Here is a 26,790-nt window from a genome sequence, read left to right on the forward strand (position 1 = left end):
TTTAGTCAGCATAGAGTTATCATACACTTGGAGTTGTATTAATGTTGAACAAAATTTATTTACTCCAAGTTAAGTAAGTTCTAAAATAATTCCTATGCAGCCCAGGGAGGAGCATTCTGAAACTACTCAAGCATTGCTTTGTTCTGCAAGTAATTATTCTGTCCAAATGAATTGGCTGAACTTGGTGAAACCCAGATTTTCAGAAAAAATAACTCAAATTTCTTATCTGCAACTTTTTTCTTCTTTTTAACAATCTTCAACACAGATCAGGTAGCAAAACACAAAAAAGGTTTCAAATATATGGGAAAAAAATCTAGGAAACAAATTCTATCCCCAATTAAGGGTATTGTTTCAGGGTTAAAAAAATTAAAGGTGGACAACGCTTTAGGTTGATATCTGTTTTGACTTTTTGGAGCTACGGTGTCCAACTGGTCAAAATTGGTGACTGTTCATTTTATTCATACATACTGGGGTACAAAAACAGGTATTTTTGAGCTGTAGACAGTCAGTGGGTAAAAATTGTTTCGGTTTTGTGGGTTTTTTGTAGGGTTTGGTTTCTTTTAAAAATCAATCTTCATGGTCATGAGTGTTCTGGCCAAAAGAGCTACTGTCAGGTTTGTCACATTCATGAATGTGATTTGGTTGCAGCATCAGCACCTTGACATTTATTGGAAGCAAGGACAAACAGGAGGTATAGACCCACTAAGTTTCAGAAACATTTTTTGGTTTTGCTTCATGCAAAACCAAACATGAAAAAAAAAAAAGCTTTTGTCTACATCAATTTAGGACTGAGCAGAACTAATTTCCTTTTCCAACCACAAACTCTCTAACCATTTAACCAGCTGCATTGTTCTCGCAGTAAGAGCACATGGAACAAGGACTGGCATTTGTTGACATAAAATGATAGTAAAAGTCTGTTAATACATCTTGATGGTTATTTTATCCCCTAAAATTAATTTGTCCCAAATTTACAACAAACAGTTTGTTTGAATGCTCCTTTTACTAGCTTCTGCTGCATGAAGCTTTTAGAGATAGAACTGGTCAGGAAGCAGTAGAGGCCTAACAGTGCAATCATGGTTATAGAATAGAAATCTATCAAAAATCTTAACTAATGTTGTCAAGTAGGAGAAATCACATATGGAGAAAGTAATTAAGATCCATCGAAAGCAGACCTTCCTCCTCTTGTATAAATTTGGGCTGAATTGAAGCTGTTTCACTTATGCAGTCTAGGACAACATATTTATACTACTTCCTAATCATTTATCTGAAAAGTTGGATGCACGCCCAAGGAAAAGTAAATCTAAAGACAGGTGTTGCATTTTCAGAGGACATAGGTAGACAAGAGGTCACAGAGAAGTCCACAGTAATGTTTGAAACCTAGGAGTTTGGTAAACTTCATTAAAAAAGTAACAACTTATCTGAGCTTGTAAACCAGACCAAAAAAATGGAGGACCATTTAGGGCATGCAGCAAGTTATAAAAAATTATTTCACAGAGCTGCCAAAAATAAAATTAAAAAACCCAAAACACACCACCACACAAGTTGACCACAGCAAAAAAGGACATAAAAAACCGCAGAGAGAAAATAACTATCAAACCGTGACCTCAGTATACCGTCTTTCAATTGTGGAACCGAATCAGAGAAAGTACCACACTCTATAAAAATCACTTGGAGACTCTTTTAATTCAGCACTCATATACAATCATAATAAAACCAACTCTTTTCTGTTGAGATATGATTCTATACAGACATGCAATATCACAGGAGAAAAGCTGTGCAGACTTTGCATATTTGCACCATGTGGGTGAGAGACAGCCAAAAGTGAGACTTTGCCCTTTGCCTAGCAAAGAGCCTCACTCCATCAAGGCTTTCTTTGCCATAATATGCAGATGGGTAGGCAAGAGCTATCTCACTTAAAGGCTATACTAGGAAGAAGTACAGACAATCAACCATTGTGTGAGGCTGGGAAAGAAGGTAAAGTTGGCTGGTTGTAGAAAAATACTACCAGTAAATCTGTACACTCAGCACTGTTAGACGGCCTGTGTCATATAAACTTAAGAAATTACATCTGAAGCTCGTTTCAGTGCCTTTTTTTCAATGAAATATTTGGATACTCAAGCCCATTCCCACAGTTCTTGAAGATAAACAGCTCCTGATGTCATTGTGGAGTTCTATTTTCAGAAAGCTTTATTTATTTCTAAGTGGTTTAATGTGCATCTGTTTACATAAATATTTAGATTTGTGAAAGCACATCCTGCTCAAGCTGGTCTGATAAACAGAAGTCAGCTGTTACTCCTTTTCCACTCCTGACTCTGCTTGGAGAGATGCCTATTCCTGGGCTCTCGTTTATAATGCAGCCATTGTGCTTAGAACCAGGAGTTTATAAACATCCTTGAAAAATGTAGTCTGGCTTCCCAGCAAAATATTTCAATGGCTCTTTTATTATTAAATTGCACTACAGTTGGTGTGGCTCGGTGCACTAAAAGTTTACATTTCTCCACAAGGCCTAATGCAGTATACATATTGACAGGATTAACAAATTTGGGAGGTGACCAGGAAGGGTGCACATTAGAGAAGAACCCAGTATCATCACTTTTATGTGTAACAATTTTCTCCACTATCTACTTGCATTGATTATAGAAGGAGAGTTTATGCAGTATAGGATGCAATGCCCAAAACTACCAGTGCCTCATCTCTTTGACCTACAAATCTGTTGTTATTCTTGCTTCACACACAAGAAAACCTTGTACGGAAAGATAAAGAGAGAGGGAGGGTGGATGTTCCCATGATTTGAAGACTGGACTAGTAGTCAGAAGATGTGGATGGAGCTTCCACATTTGCCACAGAGGTTCTGTGTGAGTTTGGAAAAGTCTCTTAGATCCTAGGCCAGTACCATACCCAGCACATCCCACTGACTTCAATCTCTGGCAAGATTTGAATCGTATGTGACATCCTAAATATACTGAAATTTTTCCTGTTACTCTAGCCACTAGAACGAAGCTTTCTTTTACTTCAGAAAAGACAATAGAGGTGATTTTTCTTTTATATATATAGGTATATAAGTATTCTTAATAATAACCAAGCTTTGTTTTGAACCCAGAATTACACTGGACACTTTCTCTGTTGTAAGTCAGTACCCACCCAACAAAACTTACCAGTTCTATGATCCAAATTCCCCAAAGTCACTGCTACATCTTTATGTATCTATTTTGTCAAACATATTATAATTATATTTTTGTATAAGCCAAACTTCTGCAGGTGAGTAGTTTGGGACATTTTGCAGTCCAATAAGTTGATTATAAATCATAAGATTCTGAGAAATGCTTCTCATGCTCTAGTTTTTACTTATTTAAGATCATCATAAAAAACTTTACATTTAAAGACACCTGAAAACGAGGATAAGCTAATCTTTCATGCTTTTGAAAATGGAATCACAAATTCTATGGGAAAAGAAGTCATTGCTGACTGAAGTTAGCAATGGCTGAGTCTAATCTAATGGCTTAGTTAAAATCACCAGGACATTTCTGAAGCAAATTTCCCAACTGTCTCTGCACTGACTACCGATTTGGAGCATGTGAACCAGATCCGTCTCAGCTGAAGCTAAGTCAAAGATGCACTCCAGCCACACGGGTATGGAGCCTGTGGGACCACATAACCGCTGGTCTGAAGTAAAGCACCTGAAAATGCACACATTATATCCTCTGTTTTGTTCTACAGTTCAATTTCTATTGGCCCTCAATATTTCTCAACACTAGCAATGAGACTTTGGGGCTTTGCTCTTAATGAAGTCAGTACAGACATCAGTTTATGACTTGGTTGTTTTTTCCTCTGTTTTGAAAAGTTGCATACACAATTAAATCAGAAGTATTACTGTGGAGGAGGGAGGAGAAGGAAGGGAAGCATTTCCCAGCTCTTCCTTTACCTTTTCAATAAACTTTTTTTTTCCAATTCATAACCCTTTCTTCAAATCTTTCACTTTGATGCTCCCGAAAAACTACCACTAATAATACCTTTGGGATAGTAATAATAATTACAAAGTTAGAAGAAAAGACAGATGTGTATTTTTTCCATGCAAATATGGATTTACATAACTATACTTCCTATTTTTTCTCAGTAAAGTCTGAAAATGTTGATCATCAGAAAATTGTGTAACAAATGAGTTACACGAATGACTATTCAGCTTTCATTTTTTGAATCAAGCATGAGAACTCATAATAAATTCATTAGAGGGGCTTGAAATAAACTGTAAATGCTCATCAGTTCAAAAATTTGTTTGTATTGTAAAAAAAAACCCCAATCAGTATCTTCCTGCAACTTAAAAATAATATTAGAAGTGACCAAAATATGTAGATGGAAACCTTTAAAGGTAAGTTTTACAGTGAAGGCTAAATCCTGTGACTGGCTCCAGCTGGCTTCTGATTCCGATTCCCCCAGAAGGACAGGGGGAAGTTGCTAGACCTATGAGGTGTCTCCCTCTAAGAGGCATTTTTGAGCAGCTACAGTCATCAAAATATTGCTTGTACAATTTGCATGTCAGTTTCTTTACACAGAGCATGCTGCTGGGGAAAAATGAGTATGATAAAAAGGCCTTGGTTTTTTTCCTCCAATACTTGACTGAGTGTCCAGCCTGACAAGGAAGAAAACAATAAATGCCCTATGGTGAGCAGCACCAAAACATCCCAGTATGGAGCCCTGTTTTGTTACAGGAAACGTCAAAATAAGAGGAAAACAGTTTAAAAAAAAAAGTGTATAGGCAGTTTCCACATGTCATCACACAGTCTTGAAAATTATGCCACTGTGACCATTCAAAAATGACTTGACTTTAGGCAGAGATTAATTTATACCATCTTCCAGATGTAGTGAAGTCACAGTGTGCCAGATGTCCCCAAAAGGGTATTGTACCAAGCAACAATATCAACAGCTATTAGCAACAGGTCACAATAAGGACTCACAATAAGGATCAAGAAGGAGGAAATTTGACAAACTGGAAATAGCAGACATAACTGGAGCTGCTTCATCTCTCTCTACTTTTCACCTCTAGGTTATCCATATCATTACACAGAAAAAGAAAAGCCATAAAATGTAGGGCAAGAATGTACATTATAAGAACCAGCTTAAGTCAGGGAATTTCACTTCTTAGTATGTTGAGACCTGGATCAGTTTTACCACTTCTTTGAAAAGCACTTCACTTTAGGTCAAACTACATATTTCAAATCCAAAATATTTACAGACATTCTGATATGCAAAATCCTGTTATTTGGTAACTACAACAAATGAAGTTTTATTTTAAGTGAATATTTTATTTCAAAAAAAAATTATGTGCACACATGTTGACATTTTAAATTTTTAACAGAAAATGTTCCTGGTGATAGACAATTTCATTTGCCAACCAGAGACTTTCCCTCCCCCACCTTCCTCTCAATTTTCAGAATCAACTTCAAGAGACGTGCATCTTACAGAAGAAAGAAATCTCAATTGCACTTGAAGGGACTATTGGGAATCTCCTGATGAGTTCCAGATGTTTGGCCACTGATGCACTAACACTTGCACCATGGAAAATCTTTCCAGGTGTTTGCAGTTTCATGCATTGTTGCGCAACAGGGATCATAAAGCTATTTCCATGAAGGAAGGCCATACTTAACCAAAGCATACAAACAAGAGAATACCCAGAGTCACACTGTGACCATGGCAGAAGTAAAAAAATCCAAGTGTAACACCACTGCTACACGTTCGTACACAGTGTGCTGATCAAGAATCTTGGCAGTGCGGGATGCACTGAAGCACATGAACAGTCCTGCAGAGTCAGGCAGGATTAGTTCATATTTGACGTATGAGGAGCCTGGGATAGGTAAACCTTTTCGAAGGCAGCCCAACCTGAGATGCTCACCAACCTGACCTTTGATTTCTATTTCAGAGGCAACATTGACTTTAGAGGGAAATATTATTTGAAATACAACATATTCCATACTTCAGAAGTGGTAACCTGAAACACAACTTATATCATATTTAAGACTTAACTGACAGTTTCCGGACCCTCCCTAAAACTGCTCTGAAAATTCAGGCAGGTACAAAGTCAAATAACAGATCCAAAATTAAAGGATATTTACTTGATTACATAAATAACATGAATTTCCAACTTATTTAAGCAAGGGCAGTGCCAGAGTTTGAATCAGCATTCCCAATATTTTGACTTATTTAGCCAGTTTCTGAATGTCATCCCTAAAATGCAACGGGCAACACTTACACTGTTCAGCTCCTTCAGGTTAAAGCTATAAGCTACATATATAATTAGTTAATGTTCTAGAACCTTTTTATTATTGTCCAAAGCATTGAAATGAATAATTCAAAAGTTGTAAGTGAATAATATTATGGTTGTTATATATATATTTTTAGAAAAAATCCTAAAGCAGCACAAAAGGAGAAAAAAAAAACACAGGGGTTTTTTTTAATTAACTACTAAGTAAACATTCTGGTTTTAAAATAAAAATTTTCTGCTTTTTTTTTTAAAAAAAAAAAAAAAACACAACCAAAAAACCAGATTAAAAATTATGGGTCAGAAGCACATACACTTAGGAAAAAAAGACAAAAGCCAGAGAAAAGACTTCAAATTCTGACATCTACAGTGGTCTCCTATCTAAAAGGGAAGTACTAACAGCCATCTGAAATGTTTCAGTTGCTTTTTTGTTTTGTGTGCTCCAAGTGTGTTTATTTCTGCATTGCTAAGCTATGGATCTTTTACAAATCAGAGACAGACTTTTTGCATTTACACTAGGAAGGGCTAAACCCAGCAACAACCACCAACCAGCAAACTGAAAACCCTTAAAGCTGCATATAGGATAAACTATAATAAATTATGTATCATTCAGCATAGGCTAATAACTAATCATTCCACATTGCGATGTACATTTAGCATTTATAAAGCTTGCTGCAGCTCAGATCTTTACAAACACGTCAAATTCCAAATCTGAGTTTCCCAGCACCAGCAAATACCACTGTTCATTAGACTTTAAGTATGTATGTGATAAAGAATTACCTTGCCTTCTTTTAATGTCATTTTGTTTTAGATTAACAGATTTTAAGCTGCTTTTTTTTTTTTACATATATATACAGTTATCTTGCTAATCACCTCTCCAAACTTTTAAGTCAGATTTTGGTTGTGGCTCTATTTGTTTTCACTTTTATTTGAGCACTCTGCACGTGGTTGATAAGAGAACAAAACATAGTATACTTTGTGAAATTACAAAATAAAACTGTATTATTACATCCTGGTTAGAGGACTGTGAGATAGCTACAAGACAGTTCTGAGGGAAAACAGGAACATCAATGAAATGGAATTGTGTCAAAAGCACGTGGTTGTTTCTATCCCAAATTAAACCAATTTGAAATGCTTCAAAGGCAGCTGGTAATCCACTTCAAGCATTATCTCCTAAAGACATGATCTCACAAACTGCAAGTCATCTGCATACTCTGAACACCTATTTTAATTACATGAGCTATGAAGAACAGTAAAAGTAATTTAGAATGAAAGTATTCTTGAATAATACATCATTTAAGCAAGTCTAACTAACTCAAAATAATACAGCATGAAGAGAAAAGAAAACATCAAAGATCAGAGGAGTAATTTGTTTTCTTTTCATTATTCTATGTATTTCTTAGCTGACTCATGACAGATCAGAATAATTTATTTGCCTTATTGTTTTAGGACTATTTGTACCTATTTAGTCCTTGCTTAAACACAAACAATGGATCTAATTTCAAAAAGACAAAAATTTCAGGTTTCTGTAGTTCTCAGTATAGACTTAAAAGGTCAGTAGCGTGCTTCATAATTTAAAGAGCTATGCGACTGACCTAATCACATGATGATGATACATATTTCTAAAAGCATTCAATGAAAGTCAATACCTAAACCACTTCAGTTTATTTGAAATAATTTTTAAAGATAGATAAAACCTTGTGCTATTGTGCTTTTATGGGTAGGAGAGAGGGAGCAATATATGTGACAAAATGATCAACATCTAGGAATAAGAGCAAGATCACTATTCCAACATCTGAATTATTCAGCTCATTAAAGTCCAGAAACTTCAGTCAACATCTTAGCTATTCACCTAAATTCCCTCCTGTAGCACCAGTTTCAGTTCAGACACTTCACTTCTCCACCCCAGGCCTTTAAATTCCATCTCTATAAAGTTCTAGCTTGAAATTTTCAGAAGGCAATCAGTAATTGCGAGCGCATCAGTTTTTATTTGCCTTGTCTGAGACACCTCAGAAAAAAACTCTTGATTTTTACAAGGTGCTGAGTACCTATACCATAAAAACTGAATCCCCACCTAATACTGGGTATTCCAAACTTTAGACATTTACAAGTTAAATCATTTTGAAATCTAAGATAAATTTTCCTCAGCAAACATATATACAACCATTTTAGATAGAAAAAAAAACCCCTTGGTTTCTTTGAATGAAGGTATCTGCTTTTACTCTGTATTTGGCTGCAGTTCCACAAGACATCTTTTTTACTTTTTTTTATTATTATTATTTTTAACCACAATTTCTTCCTTGTTCTGGTTTACTGTGGAATGCCATAACCAGTTGTACTGGATTGGTTTAATAATGCATAAATCAGATTTGACAATCAAATTAATACGGTATTTCCTCTAAAGCTCTCCCTCCAAATACAAAGCTTCTAGCAAGATCTGCTAACTCTCATGATCTACCAGAGGTCTCTTAAATAAGACACTTTTGGAATGTTACAAGCTGTGGCTGTCATGTTAATATGAGCTGAATATGTAACAGGATTGCTCAATCCCATTAAGTCCTGCAAAATGCACAACTAGGTGTTGTAATTATCCATCTTCTCGTGCTCCAAATACATTTAAAGCAAATACTGAGTATTTCCCCACTCCTCTTTCCCACTGTATGACTGTCAATAGTCCCAATATCGTGGGATAGAACTTCTCGTCATGTCCACTTTCTCTCTTGGGACCTAAACCAGTTTACATTGTTCAGTATTACGTATTTGAAGCAATATTTATTATCTTGATTACCACAGGGCATACAAGGATATGTATCAGCTATCAGCTTGAGATGGGCTGAGCCAGTACCTCCAAATAACAGATCCACACAAAATAGCAAGTTTCAGATTCGTTGCAAGTTTTCAAGAATGTTTCAGAATTCTCAGATGTTTCTGTGGGTAACCACAATATGCCTGATGAAACAATACAGCTGTCAATGAATTCAAACTGCCAGCATTTTTAAAAGTAATATTTTCACAAGAAAGAAGCACCAAAACACTAGGAAAACACACCTTTTTGTCACAATTATTGACCATAGAAAAAAATAAAATTCGACTGCCTCCTGAAACTGATTTCTCTTTTTGGTAATTTTTTCTTAAGTAATCACTAAAAAGTTAATGAATTTTAAACTAATGCAACATTTATGAATTATTAGTTTCAGGTATTTGTTGTTTTTTCTTTCACATTATGCATATGAAAAGGTAAATCACATGCTGTTATTTCTATTCTGACTCAACAACTGCTCCTTTTTCTTTTTGGGGGGGAGGAGATGGAGAGGAGGCACAGTAAAAGCAAATTCTCCAGCATATTAACTCAGAACAATAATGGTGTTGTAACTGAGGGACCTTTTATATCAAATGAACTAATAGACAGAGTTATTTCTCATGAAAGTTACAGTCACTTTTTCAGCCCAAATTTCCATTAGTAAAAATAATGTACAATACTTCTTCCCTTCTAAATCCAAGGCAAATTGAATTCTATTCAAATATCCACAATTAACTTCAATTAAACTAGTACTTGCCTTGTAGCAATTGTCACAAATTATAATTAACAAGAGATAGCTACTAAACAATATATAAAGGAAGCAGCAAATTATTCTACAGGTTCTGTTTCATAATGTATGCTGAGCAACATTTTCTGACAATCTTGCACGCAAAAGTTTCTTTTTCCTATCTCTCTTTTTTGCCCATCATTGCTTCATTTTTATTATTAATTCCTCCCTCCCTTCCTCTCTAATCTGTTCGCCCTTTGCTTGGCACTTCAGTTAGGTATTCTAATTTATTCAAGAGTGGGTTTTTTTAAAGAGTACTGCAGTACATTCAGATAGCAGATTTAAGTACATATTTCTGTCATGGATGGCATCCTTGATGTGAATTTATTGACTGTTTTGGTTACTCATCAACGCTGGGGTTTTCCTCCCTCATACATGCCGTTCTCCTCCTGTTGAACTTGGGGAGATTCCCAAGGCAGACGTGATAGGTAGGGGTCCCTCCTACCCCAAACTCAACAGATCTTAAAGCAGATAGCAACACACCACTAACCTCCACTGTCAGTATTTCCTACAGAAAACAGACAAGGCCAAATTCTTCTAGTCTCATCATTTCAAGTGCGACCACTGAGCTGAGCTGCAACACAAGACGATGACCAGGAACTTACGACAGAAAGCTGTTGTTGTGATAAGTACCTTGGACTTAATTCTGTCTTCACCATTCAAGACCGCAGAGAAAGGCCGCATGGTGAAGACAGAATTAACTGCATTATCATATTTCATTGTAAAAGCAAAATTTGGCACATCTGAAAAAAAAATAAAAGCTGACACATTACAGCAGTATTGGCTAACAGCATACAGGCCAAAGCTACATCTAAGATTTCCATTATAAACTTCAGCTTAATTCTACTTTCAAGACAAAGCAAACTTTTCAAGCAAGTTCCTGAGCCCATGAATGTACTTTGATGTGAAGTTGTTCTAACAAGTTTAATTAAGATGAAACGATAAGTTAACAAACAAGCCTAGAAGATATGGATGTTGCTACCTCTTTTTAAGGATAAAAAGGCAAAAAAAACCCAACTTAGCTGGATTTAAGCAACAGGTATACATCTTTCTTTATAAATACTGTAAAGATATATTTGGTTGAAATTACATGTGCATCCACATTTTGAACAAGCTATCCTAATATTCAAATCTATATTATTCTCACAGCATGATTTGGAATGTTACACCACAATGACAGGTGACCTGTCAAATGTTTGTTCTTTTCCTTTATAGTGTTTACTGGCTATTTACAGATTTGTACTTGGCACTATTACTTAACAGATATAAGTAAGATATTTGAAGCAATCTTAAAAGTAACATTTTGCAAGTGTTACAATGTATTTCCTCTACATATTGACTATGCTGGTAGTCTTTACCAGCAATGGTGGCCATTGTCCTAGCAATTCGTTTATAGTAAAATTTGGGAAAATAAAATATTGCAAATGCCATGGTTTGAGACTGAGGCCAGTAACGCTTCTGAAGTTAGTTGGGAGTTTATCTTGGACAGCCAATATTAGCACCTTCCCTGTCACTCTCTGTGTGACTGTACTGTGGCAAAGCCTGAGAGCATCAGTTATTGATGCAGATCTCAGCTCACCAGGTGCTTTACTAACAAAAGACAAAAGGATTGCCAGTTCAAATAACAAGTGTTAATGTAAGCTGACAACAACAGAGTTACACTTTAAAGATATGCTAGCTGATCTGGAAATAAGCATGTTTTCACATATATTTAGAATCAGATCTATCGTACCTTTTTATTGAGTTAAGTGAATATATCAACTGAGATACTCTCTCAAGCCCTTTTCATGGACTGCAAGTCTCTCAACTTCAGCAAAACCTATACTCAATCTTAACCAGATTGCTTTTTAATTACTGTACAACTGCAAGTCTGTTTCGCTCACTGCTGTTGAATAACTAGAGAAAACTGCTGGAGAGGAAAGAATAAGGAAAATCAGAGTTAGGAGGCTAGGACCAATAATAATTTAACAGTCTAATCGTGTTACATAGATTAAAACATGGTGTAAACCTAAAGTCATTCTCCTGTTCCTGTATTTTTGTAATATATACTTAAAATATGTGAGGTCTTCATTTTCTGATAATTCTTCATAGAATTCATGTCATCTTTGTTTAGAGAACTGCCCACTCAGGGAAATACCTAACACCTTGAAAAAGTCTACTATTCAGGAAGTCATCAAGGCCACTCACGGGGAAAGCGTTTTCAGATCTAGTAAAGAGAGAGAAATACTATTTCTACCCTACAAAATATTAAATCTAACTCTTTCCAAAACTATGTATTCAACAAGATTATACTTTTCTCGTGGATGAGCTGTAGGTTACGCATTGCTTTCATTAAAATATGTTCTTGACATTTTTAAGTTTTGATACCAGCAAATTGTGATGAGTTAGGGTGGTAAAACAACAGACAATAAATGCTGGATCAAGGAACACTTGGATATGAAGAATGATTCTACTTAATGAGGAACATCTGAGAAGTATATAATACAAACAGGATGTTGTATATTTTTTCCACAGTTCTCATTACAACAGGTTATTTTAAAAAAATAGATCATTCAGCCATTTACATGAAAATACATGGAATATGCTTTTTTTTTTTTTTTAAATCAGAACAAGCACTTTCCTGCTATTCATCAAAACTTTTCCCACCCCACTGTTTGCATGAAGCAACCTCCTAATATCATAACACAGGACAACTGCATAAATTTAAAGTGAAGGTATCAGAACAAAGGGTAGAAGCAGGCAGTCTCTTCTCCCCAGTAACAGGCAATAGGACAAGAGGAAATGGCCTCAGTTTACACCAGGAGAGGTTTAGATTAGATATTAGGAAAAATTTCTACACTGAAAGGGTTATTAAGCATTGGAATAGGCTGCCCAGGGAAATGGTTGAGTCACCATCCCTGGAAGCATTTAAAAGACAGGTAGACATAGTGCTTAGCGATATGGTTTAGTGATGGGTTTTGTCAGTGTTAAGTTGATGGTTGGACTCAATGATCTGAAAGATCCCTTCCGAACTAGGCAATTCTATGAGTCTAAAAATAATGATTATTTCATCTTTGGGCAGTACGGGCCTTGATGGAAATCCGGGCTGAGTACCAGGCAGTGAAACTGCAGCCAGTCTAATGGAGAGGACCAGCCTTTAGCAATGGCTGTCGCTTTCCACTCTTTGACATAGGCTCCAGGGGACACCAGCTTTAGAACTACAGCAATCAATTGGTTTCAAAATGCAGAGAATTTACAATATAAACATGCAGGTACGTACGTAGATATTGAGAGCATTTCTGGAATATGAATGTAGATGGGTTATTCTAAGTTTGATTTCTGTATAGTTATGTGTTTGATAAAATTTATGAAAAAAATATTTTGTTGTTGGTTTTATACGTTTCCCTCACATTTTTCATTTTACTTAGCTACCAAAATGCATGCAGTTTTGCTTGCAACTTTCATAACTCTTTAGTGAAGTCCCAGCTCTGGGACACTTTCAGGGCCTGACCTCTCAGAACAGAGATTATTTTCTATAAAAAAAAAAAAATGTAACTTCCACTTGACAATAATGGCCCTAAGAGTGCTTGCATTTGGAGGCCAAGTCTACCTTCAATTGAGAAATTCCCAATTGCTTCAGCAGGCTTTGTACCAGACTCTAGATTCAAATGACAAATTTCTTCTAACTGAAAGACTATACTTCAAAATAATTTTTTGCTTGCTACTCAGAGATTTTGTTAACTGTGAAGATAAGTTTTATTATTATGGGAATTTAGACTTGTTATCTGAAGCCTTTGGCAGATGGTTTCGTACATGTTGAAGTTAGCTCATGTTTAAGGCCCTTCTAGTCACAGCCCTGATCAAGCAGAGTTAAAAATAATTAGCTGAAAAAAAAAAAACCAACCCATAAACACAATCAGAACACAAAACCCACACAAAAAACCAACACCAGCAAAAAGAAAACCCCACTGCTTGAAATAAGATGGTAAAATATCTGGAAGCAATGAGGAAAATTATATGGTAGAGAGAGGAAGGAAAATAAATACCTTCACAGGAAAAACATTCAGCCTTGGGAGATGTCCTGATAGGTCTTTACCCTTTGGCTATATCTGTGTCTATGATAACAAGCTAAGCAGAATCAGGGCCCATTTTCTGGCCCTAAGGCCAACTGGCATAGCCAGGCCACACGCATACTGTAAAACCGTTTAGACTCTAAACTAGGATTGCAACAGGCAAGCTACCTTGCCCACAGCAGAACTCAGCCCTTGCCCAGGACTGGCAAAGGTTAACAGCTTCACTGGGTTACCAACAGGTAGGTTACACAGGAGGTTGGCATAAGTAAGGATAACCAGAAAAGCATTAATTGGCAAGCAAAAAGAACATAGCATATGAATTATTTTCTTTGTGAGTTTGACACCAAGACAGCCCAGAACACAGTGGAATATACATAACTAAAGCAGCTGATAGCTCAGCCCATGAATACTAATAAGCCATAGTATAACACTACCATAGAAACTAGGTAGATAACACTAAAAATCAATAAAGTCTTAACATTTTGAAAGTGAGCCATTTGAAAGACTGCTAAACCCATAGCTCTAACTGTAGAATACTGAGCGGAGTGCAAAAGTTGAGATAATTTTGTTGATTTAAAAAGAGAATGCCAAAAGAACACATAATATACTATTACATCTCTGGCTTTAAACTTGAACTCAGCATAAATTATTTCAGGAATGTTTTGCATAGTCTCTTTTTATATCTCCAGTGCAAAATATATTTTGATTGCATGGCCCTGAAACCAGTCTGTTATTTTTCACATTTTATCATTTTTGGAACCAGTATGCTACAACACAGCTTTATCTTTCAACCTGCATCCCCTCCTCCCCCTTAAGGCAAAAATAAACACACTGCACCACTTGTAAAAGCAGAGAGACAGGCTAGAGTGGAAATCTCCATTCACTGAGGGAAGGGTTTGCGTCTCCAAAGGAGAACAAAAACAAAAGCTAAAGACTGTGGTAAAGCTACCACATATGCTATAATGAAATTGCATAGTTTCGCTATCTTTAAGGCAGCAAACTCTCAAAAGGCAAAGCTGTGAATCTTTGTAAAAGAGAAGGAAATTTAAATTATTAAAAAAAAAAGTTGTGATGCAAAAAAAATGTCTTCACCATCGAAATAAAAAACATTGATGATGTAATTATCACTCACCTGACATTGTGGATCTACCAACAGGATCATATACAGAACTGACATACCACAGTAGGAACTTGAGATGAGATTTACATATACCCTAATTTCAGCAATAAAACAAAACCAACAACATCATGTCAAAATACAGACTAAGATCCACACATAACTTCTTATGTATGAGAGAAGGAAAAGCACATTTCATGTCATAATTAAAGGTGTATACATAAAGAATAGGAATAGGTGAGGCTCAAATGTGGTGGTAGGAAGGAATATTCATTTATTGTTGTCCTTTGCTTCTTCACATTATTCTTCTGTTCACAGAAACAGCCCCTAAAGTAGTGTCAGACAGATGTGTCTTTTCTTCCACCTCATTTAAGTTTCAAACTTAAAGATAGTGAAGAAAAGGTTTTTTCATGACCATGCCCATTTTTAGAGCAAGAGAATCGCCAACGCAATACTCTTATTTGGAGAAAGGCAGAAGTGATTTGAATTGCTAAGCACCTTGATAATAGGCCAGCTCCAGAACAAGGCTAAGATGAGAAGAAAACAGGTGGACGCAAGAGGGAAAGTAATGAAGGGTATAACTGGTGGAGTTCCTTGACCTTTCAAATTTTCTAAGGTCCCTATCCCAAAGACTGGGAAAATGCCAAAGTATGCTGCTAATGCAAAAGTAGAAGACATCGATAGGAGGTGGGAGCTACATAGAGAAATAACTGGTTGTCATAGAACAAAAGTAGATAGATCAACCCCAGGAGCTCAGAATTCAAGGTGGAGTTACAGATAAATGCCTGGATCTAAAATGATCTGATGCTGTCTCATTAGCTGGCAGGATTAGAAAGTGTTTATGACAGGGTGTCTATAAGCATTAATATCACACCCTCAGGAAATGCAAGGATCTTAATGTTTCAGAGTAGAGATAGAAAAATATTGTCAGTTTACAAGACATTCATGAGACTCATGTAGATACACACACAATAATGGCCTGTCATCTTCAAGAGATTGCTTCAGAAGTGGATTATTTTAGAGAAAGATTTGATGATCCTCCAGGAAGCAACACAATTTCATACAAGATGCCTAGAAGGGGTAGGATTACTGCCTATACATTAATTGTAGGGAAAGGGAGAAGGCAGGAAGGAAAAAAGTTGTCTAAGGTAGAGGAAAACAATGACACAAGAACAAATGGATAAAGACTAGTCATATGTGCACTCAGACTAGAAATTAGAAATCAGTTTCTAATGAGAAGAATTTGTCTTTCTTAAGACACCTTTCAAAAAACTGGAGAAGTTTAACGCTTCTCAAGGCAGAGCTGTATCTGTTTGTATACAACAAATTATGTTTGTGAGAGTAAACAACTGGACTTGACAACACTTCTAGCTTTGTCTTTCTATAACTTTTACATATGTTGAGTTTTGTTAATTTAATGAGCGCACAGGACAGCATAGCATGTCAAAAATAATACAAGCATGTAACCAGAGGAGGCAAAGCAAGTGTTATCTTGCTGTGTTTAAACGAAACACTTCTGAGCACGCACTACACAGAAGTAGCAGGCAGGTAATTCCTTATCAGTGCCTACTGCTTCTCAGTGATTAGCAAATATGCTCTGCTTGTGGAGATACCTGCAATGCCACTGATCCTCCAATTGTAAGGGGTCCCACAGTCATGGGTGCCAAAGAGATATGGAAATAGCATCATTCCACATGCTCCCAGACCAACTCAAAGTTCTGTGCCCATGCTGCTCAACCCACCAGAGTACTTTCACAGCAATGACAGTTGTCTGTACATCAGTAACAAACAGCCTGTAAATTCAGCCTTGAGCACTGCTCTTTCTACATCTGCTTTTCCTTATCTCTGCGTTGATATATTTCTGTCTTATTTACCCTCACCCTAAACTATCATACATTTTCTTTGAGGGGCAGACCCCAAACAGCGTATCATTCTTCAGATGCATAAGCAGCAGGTCACCTCCTCTGGAATGGAACTCACTGTAACACCTCAAAAAGACAAACAAAACCCAGTGTCTCCAGCCATCTTTATCTGCAGCTTTGCAAATCAAGCATCAACATGAATAAACAATGTAAGGACTGGTTAAAGGAAATCAGATGCCCTACAGAACTTGGCATATCTCCCAAAAATGTTTGAGTCATACTATATCATAATTATTTTTAATTCTCTGTTACAATTTCAGATTAGTTAAGGAAATTATCTTAGTACAGACTAGTTCTTTCTAGCTTGTAGAATCAAGTCATCTTCATACCACATGCTGATTTGCAGCCAGTGTGTAAAACTAGATTATTTAGTGAAACCCAAAGAACTCTTTTTTGCCCTCCCAGAATATAATGGCACTACAAAGCCTTAAGGAGATTCAGATTTATTCAATGTTATAAATTCCCGCAGGCTGCAGCAGACATTACATTTGGAAAAGCAAGTTTCAACTTTGGAACACTAGTTTCCCATTTGTCTCATTCTGCTGAACCCAGTTCCTTTGAGGGACTACCAAGGTGACTAAGGGTTAGACAATCAGACCACTTATTAATCAATGGGAATATTCTTTATCATGCAATTCAGTCATGAGACACGACTTAAGATTTGGGGCAATAATATACATCAGTCACAGTAATCTTGGGAAAGGCAGAAGGAAGATTCTTGACCTTTCTAACTTTGGAATGGATGTGTGACATTTTAGCTGATATAAACCTACCAGGTGAAATGGGATAGCCTCAGTTAGGCAAACATCTTCTTCCATTATTAGATGTTTACATAGTTTAGAGAATTATGCCTTTGTCTTGTCTTTGCAATTCAGCTCATATTTGCAGCAGTTCATATCTTCTAGCTATCAGCCATTGCATTTTCTCTTTCATGATTTAGGATTAGTAATAGGTCAACAAAAGATTACAACAAATAATATTTCATCAGCCATCTGCACCATTGCCTGTCATTCAGACTAAGCACTCTTCCTGAACAAAGGCTCTAAATTAACAACTTTAAAGTTACTTAAAGTCTTCAGGGCATTTCATATAATTGTGTTGTAAACACTATGGAAAATGGTAGGTTCTATTGGTTACTATGCAATATATGCAATGCAGAAATTTACAAATCTTTAAGCATTTTTATAGGGGCAGCAGTGTCTTTATTTGTCTAATGGAAAGAGAATCTTGTTCAAAAGTTCCTCTTCTCCTTCCTTGCATAGGTACAAACTAGTCAAATATGAGGATTTTTTTTTTCCCCATCTTGTTAAATCTCCTTGTGCTCATGACGGAGGAGCTATCACAGGATACACAGAATCCGATACCCTTCACCAGACAAGGCAGTTAGCAGTTAAATACGGGGTTTGAGTGAATCAAGCTGGATTCACACAAGAGTAATAAAGTGCTCACTTAAAATTCAGTCTCTGCCTTAGGGCTTTTACAATCTTGTAGCAACTGGTTCAAATTTGCAGAGTATTTCAGAGGCCATCTTATTATTCAGGAACTTTGGGGGGAGAAAGCTTTTTAAATTTAGAATCATAGAATGGTTAGGGTTGGAAGGGACCTTAAAGATCATCGAGTTCCAACCCCCCTGCCATGGGCAGGGACACCTCCACTAGACCAGGTTGCTCAAAGCCCCATCCAGCCTGGCCTTAAACACTTCCAGGCATGGGGCATCCACAACTTCCCCGGGCAACCTGTTCCAGTGCTTCACCACCCTCACAGTAAAGAATTTCTTCCTAATATCTAATCTAAATCTCCCCTCTTCCAATTTAAAACCAATACCCCTCGTCCTGTCACTACATTTCCTGACAAAGAGTCCCTCTCCGGCTCTCCTGTAGGCTCCCTTCAGATATTGGAAGGCTGCTATGAGGTCTCCCCGGAGCCTTCTCTTCTCCAGGCTGAACAGCCCCAGCTCTCTCAGCCTGTCTTCATAGCAGAGGTGCTCCAGCCCTCTCATCATCTTCGTGGCCCTCTGCTGGACCCGTTCCAACAGATTCATGTCCTTCCTGTGTTGAGGACTCCAGAGCTGGACACAGTATTCCAGGTGGGGTCTCACAAGCGCAGAGTAGAGGGGTAGAATCACCTCCCGCAACCTGCTGGCCACACTTCTCTTGATGCAGCTCAGGATGCAGTTGGCTTTCTGGGCTGCCAGTGCGCACTGCCGGCTCATGTTGAGCTTCTCGTCCACGAGTACTCTTAAGTCCTTCTCCTCAGGGCTGCTCTCCAGCCATTCTCCACCCAACCTGTATTTGTGCCTGGGATTGCCACATCCCAGGTGCAGGACCCTGCACTTGGCCTGGTTGAACTTCATGCGATTTGCAGTAGCCCACCTCTCAAGCCTGTCTAGGTCCCTCTGGATGGCATCCCTCCCCTCCAGCGTGTCAACCGTGCCACCGAGCTTGGTGTCATCGGCAAACTTGCTGAAGGTGCTCTCTATCCCACTGTCCATGTCTCCAACAAAGATATTGAACAGCACTGGTCCCAGTACCGACCCCTGAGGAACTCCACTCGTCACTGGCCACCAATTGGCCATTGAACCGTTGACCACAACCCTTTGAATGTGGCCATTCAGCCAGTTCCTTATCCACTGAGTGGTCCATCCATTGAACCCATGACTTTCCAATTTTGAGACCAGGATGTCGTGCGGGACAGTGTCAAACGCTTTGCATAAATCCAGGTAGATGGTGTCTGTTGCTCTGCCCTTGTCCACCAAGCCTGTGGCAATATTGTAAAAGGCCACCAAATTTGTCAGGCACGATTTGCCCTTGGTGAAGCCATGCTGGCTGTCTCCAATCACCTCTTTATTTTCCATGTGCCTTAGCAGAGATTGCAGGAGGATCTGCTCCATGATCTTGCCAGGCACAGAGGTGAGGCTGACTGGCCTATAGTTCCCCGGGTCTTCCTTTTTTCCTTTTTTGAATATTGGGGTTATGTTCCCCTTTTTCCAGTCAGCAGGAACTTCACCAGATTGCCACGATTTCTCAAATATGATGGAAAGCGGCTTAGCAACTTTGCCTCCTATAATAAAATTCTGTGGATGTGCTATGCAATCTGGTTGTAGTTGCTCAATTTTACTGTAAGTGGCTAGTCAGAAGTGGCAAAGGTGATTAATACTCACTTGTAGTTTCAATGGTTTGTTTCCATTTGAGGTTTGCAAGGACATTGAACCTTTGCAGTACCTCGTGGTAGTTACAGCTGTCCTCTATTTGAGGCTTCCTCTCTTTCTATGTACACATAATGCACATACCAGTATGAAACTATATGATTCCTTAAGCACTACAATAAATTTCAGATATCGAACATTTTTCAATGTCTTACTGCACACTGATCTCTCTCCACCACAACTACATCGACATGGTACGGCAATTTTCAGAAAACAAGCACTTTCAAAAAAACCAGTAATTTATTTTAGGTCTATATGTAGAATACCATTTTTGAGGTGTCATTAATACACACGGAAACAAAAGCCATATAAACACTAGTCCTGGATTAGAGGAGACAATACCTCTCAAAGCTTATACAACAGAGACAGGTATATAATATATATTTTTATATACACACATAAGTAAATATATTAGAATATGGGCATAATGCTCATTTTCTCCCTCCACAGCTGAGTTAGACCACCAGTATCTGAAATGATGCCTCCAAGCTCAGACTTGCCAAATTAGACTTTTAAAAGGTTTAGTATTGCAATCTCAAGAACTACACAGTGAGAATGTGAGGGCAGCAAATTCTTCTTTTTTCAACTGTCAGCAAAAGAAACCAGAAGTTTAAGGAGTTCTTCAGAGTGCTGGGGAGTGGTTCAGAAAAATCCACCTAAGCCAACTCCTTGGCAGACAACATTATTTTCTAGACTACCGCTTTAAGTGGTTACAATTGACAGTAAAAGCATAGTCAGAATAAGGGTGTGTCAGTTTTTAATTTCCAGTTAGCACAAAAGTAAAATATATTCGTTTTAAAGCATAGCACTGTAAGAAAAAAAAAAAAGTGCTTTGTGTCACAATGTCTGAAAGGACATGAGAGAGCTTCTCTTTTGTAATTAAAAAAAAAAGAAAGTTTCACAAAAACATATGTTCCTATGGTGTTGACTTACACCATCAAAACAGAGCTTAATTGTTCTGGTTTTACTATTCAGCAGTATGCAGTTCAAATGGAGCCAGAAAGTATAAAAGCATCTTCCCCTGTCTGCAGAACCATAAGTTTGATTAGACCCATTATAGGAAACAGTAACAAAGGAAGTCCAATGGTTTGACAAAACTATAGCGAAAAAGATGGTTGAACTTGAATTACATGAAAGCTAAAATACCATTATAAAGATAGTTTATATGCTTTTTGGCTTTATATTTTAAAATAGTATGTGCTTGACCACTGAACCAGACAAGTATTCAGGGGAAGACATCTTCTGAGTGCAGAACCACATGGAAAGACAAAAGCAAAGAGAAAGCTCTTCTTCCTTCCTTTTCCCCTTCAGGTCCTCCCCCCTCCCAAGTCAAGCCTCCAGCCAGCACAGAAGAGAAACATCTGCTGGGCACACTACAGAGTGCTGAGCCCAGCTGTTCCCCATTCCACTGTCCCCCAGCCCCTTCCCCACTCAGCAGCCTCTCCAGGGCCATTTGGCCAACTCCAACCCTCAGCTTCAAAGCCTGCAGTTACCCTGCAGCGCACGGAGTTCCCTGAAAGGCAAAAGCTCTCTCTAAATATTTTGAGATGACTAATAGATATTTTTGTAAGTTCTTATTGCTTTCAGTCGGAAAAAACAAGATGGACCTTTTACCTTTTTCTAGCCACAGCTCTGGAAAAAAAAATTTTTTAAAACCCAACGACCTCCTATCTATTTTCTGCATATATTTTCCAGGTTTTTTTACAAGGAAGCTAAGCATACAGTTCCCTGAAGCTCTTCTACGAAATCAGAAAACTGAACACACTGTGTTTGCTTACACAAAGGACTGAAAGTTCTGTGCAAGGTAGCCCTTTGACAGGATTCTCACAGTGCTAGTTCTACTCTGAAAACAAAAAACTTAGGTAGACCAATGAGTAAGACTCATTCCCCATGAGTACACAAGACTGCACAATATTTATATACTCAGTTACTCATATACCTGATGAAAAGAGATAAAAGAAGATACAAAGGAAAACAAGGGAAAAAAACTGACCCTGGAGTATTCAAGGATTTTTAGAAGGGCTACACCCTTGCTGACATTTCAGGAATTTCTGACAGTACAGAATTTTCTGACATGAAAGCAATTTATTACTAGGACTTTTCATCAAACCACTGTGGGCTGCAGTTACCACAAAATTATTTTCTACTCATTGCATGGTGATTGGCATGATTGCCAGACAAAGTGTTTACATGTGTTAAGTGTACATTGCATAAAATCTCACAGTGGGGACCTATTACTTCAGCTCTCTAGCACTTACTTCATATGCATATGTATTATACACACACAAGCATAAGCACACACTGCAAAATATATAACTTGAATTTCTTATTACTGAGTACTACAGGATGATAGCCTGTACCATTCCTGGTCAAAGCAATTACATGAGCTGTCTACAGAGACAACCCTTTAAACAATGTAGCTTGAGATCTGGAAACAAGCACCTCAAAATTTGTCATCTCAAGCTTACTTCCTATTACAATATGAAAGCGGGAAATTTTCCAGTGTTAAAAATCTTCTTTCCTCAACCTTCTACGTGACCAGTGAATTGCCCAACAAGCTTTTATTTTAAAAGATAGAAATAGCAAAGATACAGAAAATAAATATACCAGGTACTTTAAAATAAAGGTCATAGCAAAAATGAGTTTGCAACATGGCTGCAGAGCCTGCAATCAATTTGATACTGCTCTATTTGAAAATTCCTGTTATTCACTACACCATTCCCAGTCTCCAGGACGCTTAGGTGGGCAGACAAGAAGGGGAGAGAGCTAATTGAAAGCAGTACAACCCCCCCTGTGAGAAGTCAAATGGCAGAAACTATTTGCCTCGATGACTTTTATGTGAGAAAAACCTAATCCAGAGATGGTCTTGCTGAGGACCCAAATGCTCACTACACAGCACCACGCTGAGTGCCAAAATCCTGAGAGGTGACCCTGTATTCCTATGAGGTCAGAGCTCAAGAACTAGATTGAAGTTTTAACCAAGACAGACACTTATAGCTTTTATCTATGAGAATTACAATGTCATTCAAGAAATGTGAAGGCAGAATAAGATTCTGTGTAGTTAGAACATGTTCGAAAATAGTTAAGTCGAGCTTTATAAACAAGGAAAGGAAATTAGGTTGTTTTTCAGTACCTACAAAAATTATTAATGAGCATGTATTAATATGCAATTATCCTCTTGAGAAAGCAGGGGCAATTCATGTCCTGTAATTGGCAGTCAGTTATTTATTATGTACCTGCAGATTCTGCCAAGCACAGATTATCAGCAAAGGAGCTCTACTCCTGACTTCAGTTGTAGCGTGACGCATTAAGACACATACAAAGTAGTAGAGGGCCACAGCTATGCTGCACATCACTTAATTCCTGCCTTTAAGGTACAGTACAGTAATTAAGTGCTAATGCTTACTGGAATTTCCAGTGGAAATTCAGGCAGTCACTCCTTGGCAGAGCCACAGGCAGTTTTTGGTTCTGCAGTTCCACAGGAGTTCAGTATGAACTCAAAGGAATGGATGTGATATGAACTGATATTCCTCCTGATCATAGGGTATGTTACTTTATTGTTCATGAATCAACAACAGTGCTCAGAATTCCTTCTTTCTATAATGAATACTCTAATTACACACCGTGTCTGATCTGTAAAGTTCAGGCTACAGTCAAATAGTCCCAAACGTGCAGGAAAACCAGTTCTGCAGTTCCATTCCAGTTCAACAGCAGAACTAGAGGAAACTTGTGAAGACATAGAACCCTGTGTTGATAATCGGATTTTCAGAATCACTAAGCATTATTCTTAAATGGCTCTGCCTAAATCAGTAATTAAGCAACTTTTGAAAAACAATTTCGCTTTGATTTGAGCACGTGATATTCGGTAAACAAACTGCAAACTCCCCAGATCCACCATTCGTACATGGTTTCACGCATTTCATTTTTGCAATAGCAACTGTTCCAGCTTGAAGAGCATTTGCACTAACTTGAATTTCCAACCTTACTGTTGCAAATTGTGTCAGGAGCTTGAGGTTACTCATCTGCATAATCCATTTTCAAGTGGTAACAGTGGACCTATAACAACCACTTCATTCCCTAGTCTACACTCTTTGTCCTCGTTTCTGGGCAGGTTGCAACATAGTTAGATTGGCAAGAAATGGAAAACAAACGGGGATGTCCTTGGCTAGACTGCTCTATTAGCATTCATTTTCCTTCAGTCATACCTTGTTTTGGGTAGCATGGAATTTTCTTCCTAGTACGTAATAGCATGCACAATTTCTGGATAGTTTTTTGCTGCATTAATGGTTTGCTAATGCACGTTATCATTGCATAAGTTTTTTCATCTACTGTACACACCCCTCATCTTTTTTTCGTGTGTGCATTTTGGCCCTTCAGGATTTTGCTGGCAAAACACACACAAGCAGATCAGCATGGTAATTACAATTGTAATCATTACAGATACATGCAAATTTTTGTTTTTTCATTTTTCTTTCCAATCTCGCATGTTGAAACTCCGCAAAATTCAATTTTCCTTCCCTTTCAGGGGTGTAATGACAAGACAACTCTCCAAAGGAAGTAAAAAAACTTCATACAAAACAAAAAAAATAATCTCTTTATCAAAACAGTGATTTTCTATAAAAAAAAAAATAGTTTCTAGTGAAAACTTTCAACAACACATTAACTTTTTTTGGATGCTAAGTATAGAAAGGATGCTGTGGCATTTTACAAGAAAAATAAACAAGAGACAGACTTGTTATCAAAACCTCAACATTTTTAATCCAGATGCTTTTAATGCAGGCATAACAACAAGCAAGAAGAGAGAAAAATGGAGAAGAAAAGCACAGAAAGATTTAAATCAGTAAGAGCAAGTGAATCATCTAGAAAAGGAGACCAACATATTTTAAATAAGATGGGATAAAGTAGTGTGGTGAAAAAATAAAATAGGGATATCTATGAATAAGCTGAACGCTCGTTTCCACATGAATGTATGTACATTCATGAGCACAGGCAACATCAACTAAATTAAAGAATCACACCACTTGGGGGATCTTATATTTCATTCAGACTAAAGCATGTTATTCCACTCTAGATATTTAAAGAGCTCCCAAAGAGACGGAGAGTATAACTCTAGCACCTTACATAATATAACTTTAAGAAGTCAAAAGCTGCTTTAACACAAATACTTAGCTAGACGTTTTCTGTGAAAAGTTTTAGAGGAAGAGTCTGTTGAGAGCTACTGAAACACAATATCAGGAGTAAATAATAATCCTCTGAAGAAACCCAGGTCTGCTGTGTTATTACAAAAGCAGATAATAAAAATAAATTGCAACATTGTTTTTTTTAACACCACCCTGGTTTCTACTTACATTGCAAAATAAATTACTTGTTGACTCTCAGTGCCAATATAATGTTTTAGATCAGTCTATGTTGGATTTAGCTTTTCCCACATCCTGACCAGGGCAAACTAGAGCCATATAGTCAATTCTAGCTAAAAAGCAGGGAGCTAATGACAAGAAATTAAAGCTGTTTCTAGAAAAGCAGAATATAGTTTCTATCACTTACGAAACTACTGTCAACCTGCTCTGGCACTTCAAAAGCAGACTATCCTCTATTACAACAAGATATAAAGACAGGATAGACAGAAAAAAATTCACATATATAATCATTGCTGTACGCAGTACAATATAGGAAGCTCACCGTACTGGTTTGGGTTTGGCCTTCCTAATGTCCTTGGCTGCTTAGTACTCTTTTCAGAGCCAAACCAGGGGCATTCTTGGCTTCAGTTAAATTTGTATTAGCCCAGCACATCCCAGTCTTCAGTTCCCTCGATACTGAGTTTTCTTTGTAGACCATGAGGAAAACAGGATATCTGCAAATATAAAAAAAATCACAGCATCTTAGTTTGAGCTTGTAGTACATGTGTCATTTCTTTATGGACACAATCCAATATGCTTACCTATTTTCCAACTTTAGGTAACAGAAACCAGTTATGTCTCTTGGTCAAAAGAAGAGGTTATAAACTAGATATGAAAATTGATTTAAATCTCTTTGAGCTGGGCTTACAAGGAATCTATTTGGAATCACTTTGAAAACTTTCCAGGAGGTAAGTTTCTTAAAATGCATTGTAATCATACACGTACATTGTAGTCACAGAGCATACATGGTAACACTGAGGGAATTTTCTGCAGCTATTACACTTCTCTGAGGGCAAAGATTTTAGATAAATTATACAAATCTTACAGACAGATTTCCCAGAAGCAATGACTGTCATGTTTCCTATCATCAAGTAGGAGTATGGATCTGTGATAGCACTGTGATTTCATTATACTCTGCATTACATAATTTCTTAATAGCTCATTTCTACCAACAGATCTGGATATGAGCACACAAAACGGAATTATCAAATCTGGCTAATAATAAATAAGTACCTCTCACAGACGAGAGCTTTTCTTGTCTTAATCATCATTTTATGGTATGAACTGTTCTCTAGAGTTGCCTATCCTTAAACCAATTAAAGGGAAAGCCCAGTCAACCAACTTCAGATATACCCAATAGCTTTCTAGAAAGCTAAATAAAGTCCATGACTTCTTTTGGAATGAATGAAACTTTGCAAAGACAGCATTGTGAGGGCTGTAGAGAATTGCAGAACAGAAAAAAATGCTGCTTAGCTTT

This window comes from Numenius arquata, chromosome 2 (genome assembly GCF_964106895.1).
Source record: "Numenius arquata chromosome 2, bNumArq3.hap1.1, whole genome shotgun sequence".
Classification (NCBI taxonomy): Eukaryota; Metazoa; Chordata; class Aves; order Charadriiformes; family Scolopacidae; genus Numenius; species Numenius arquata.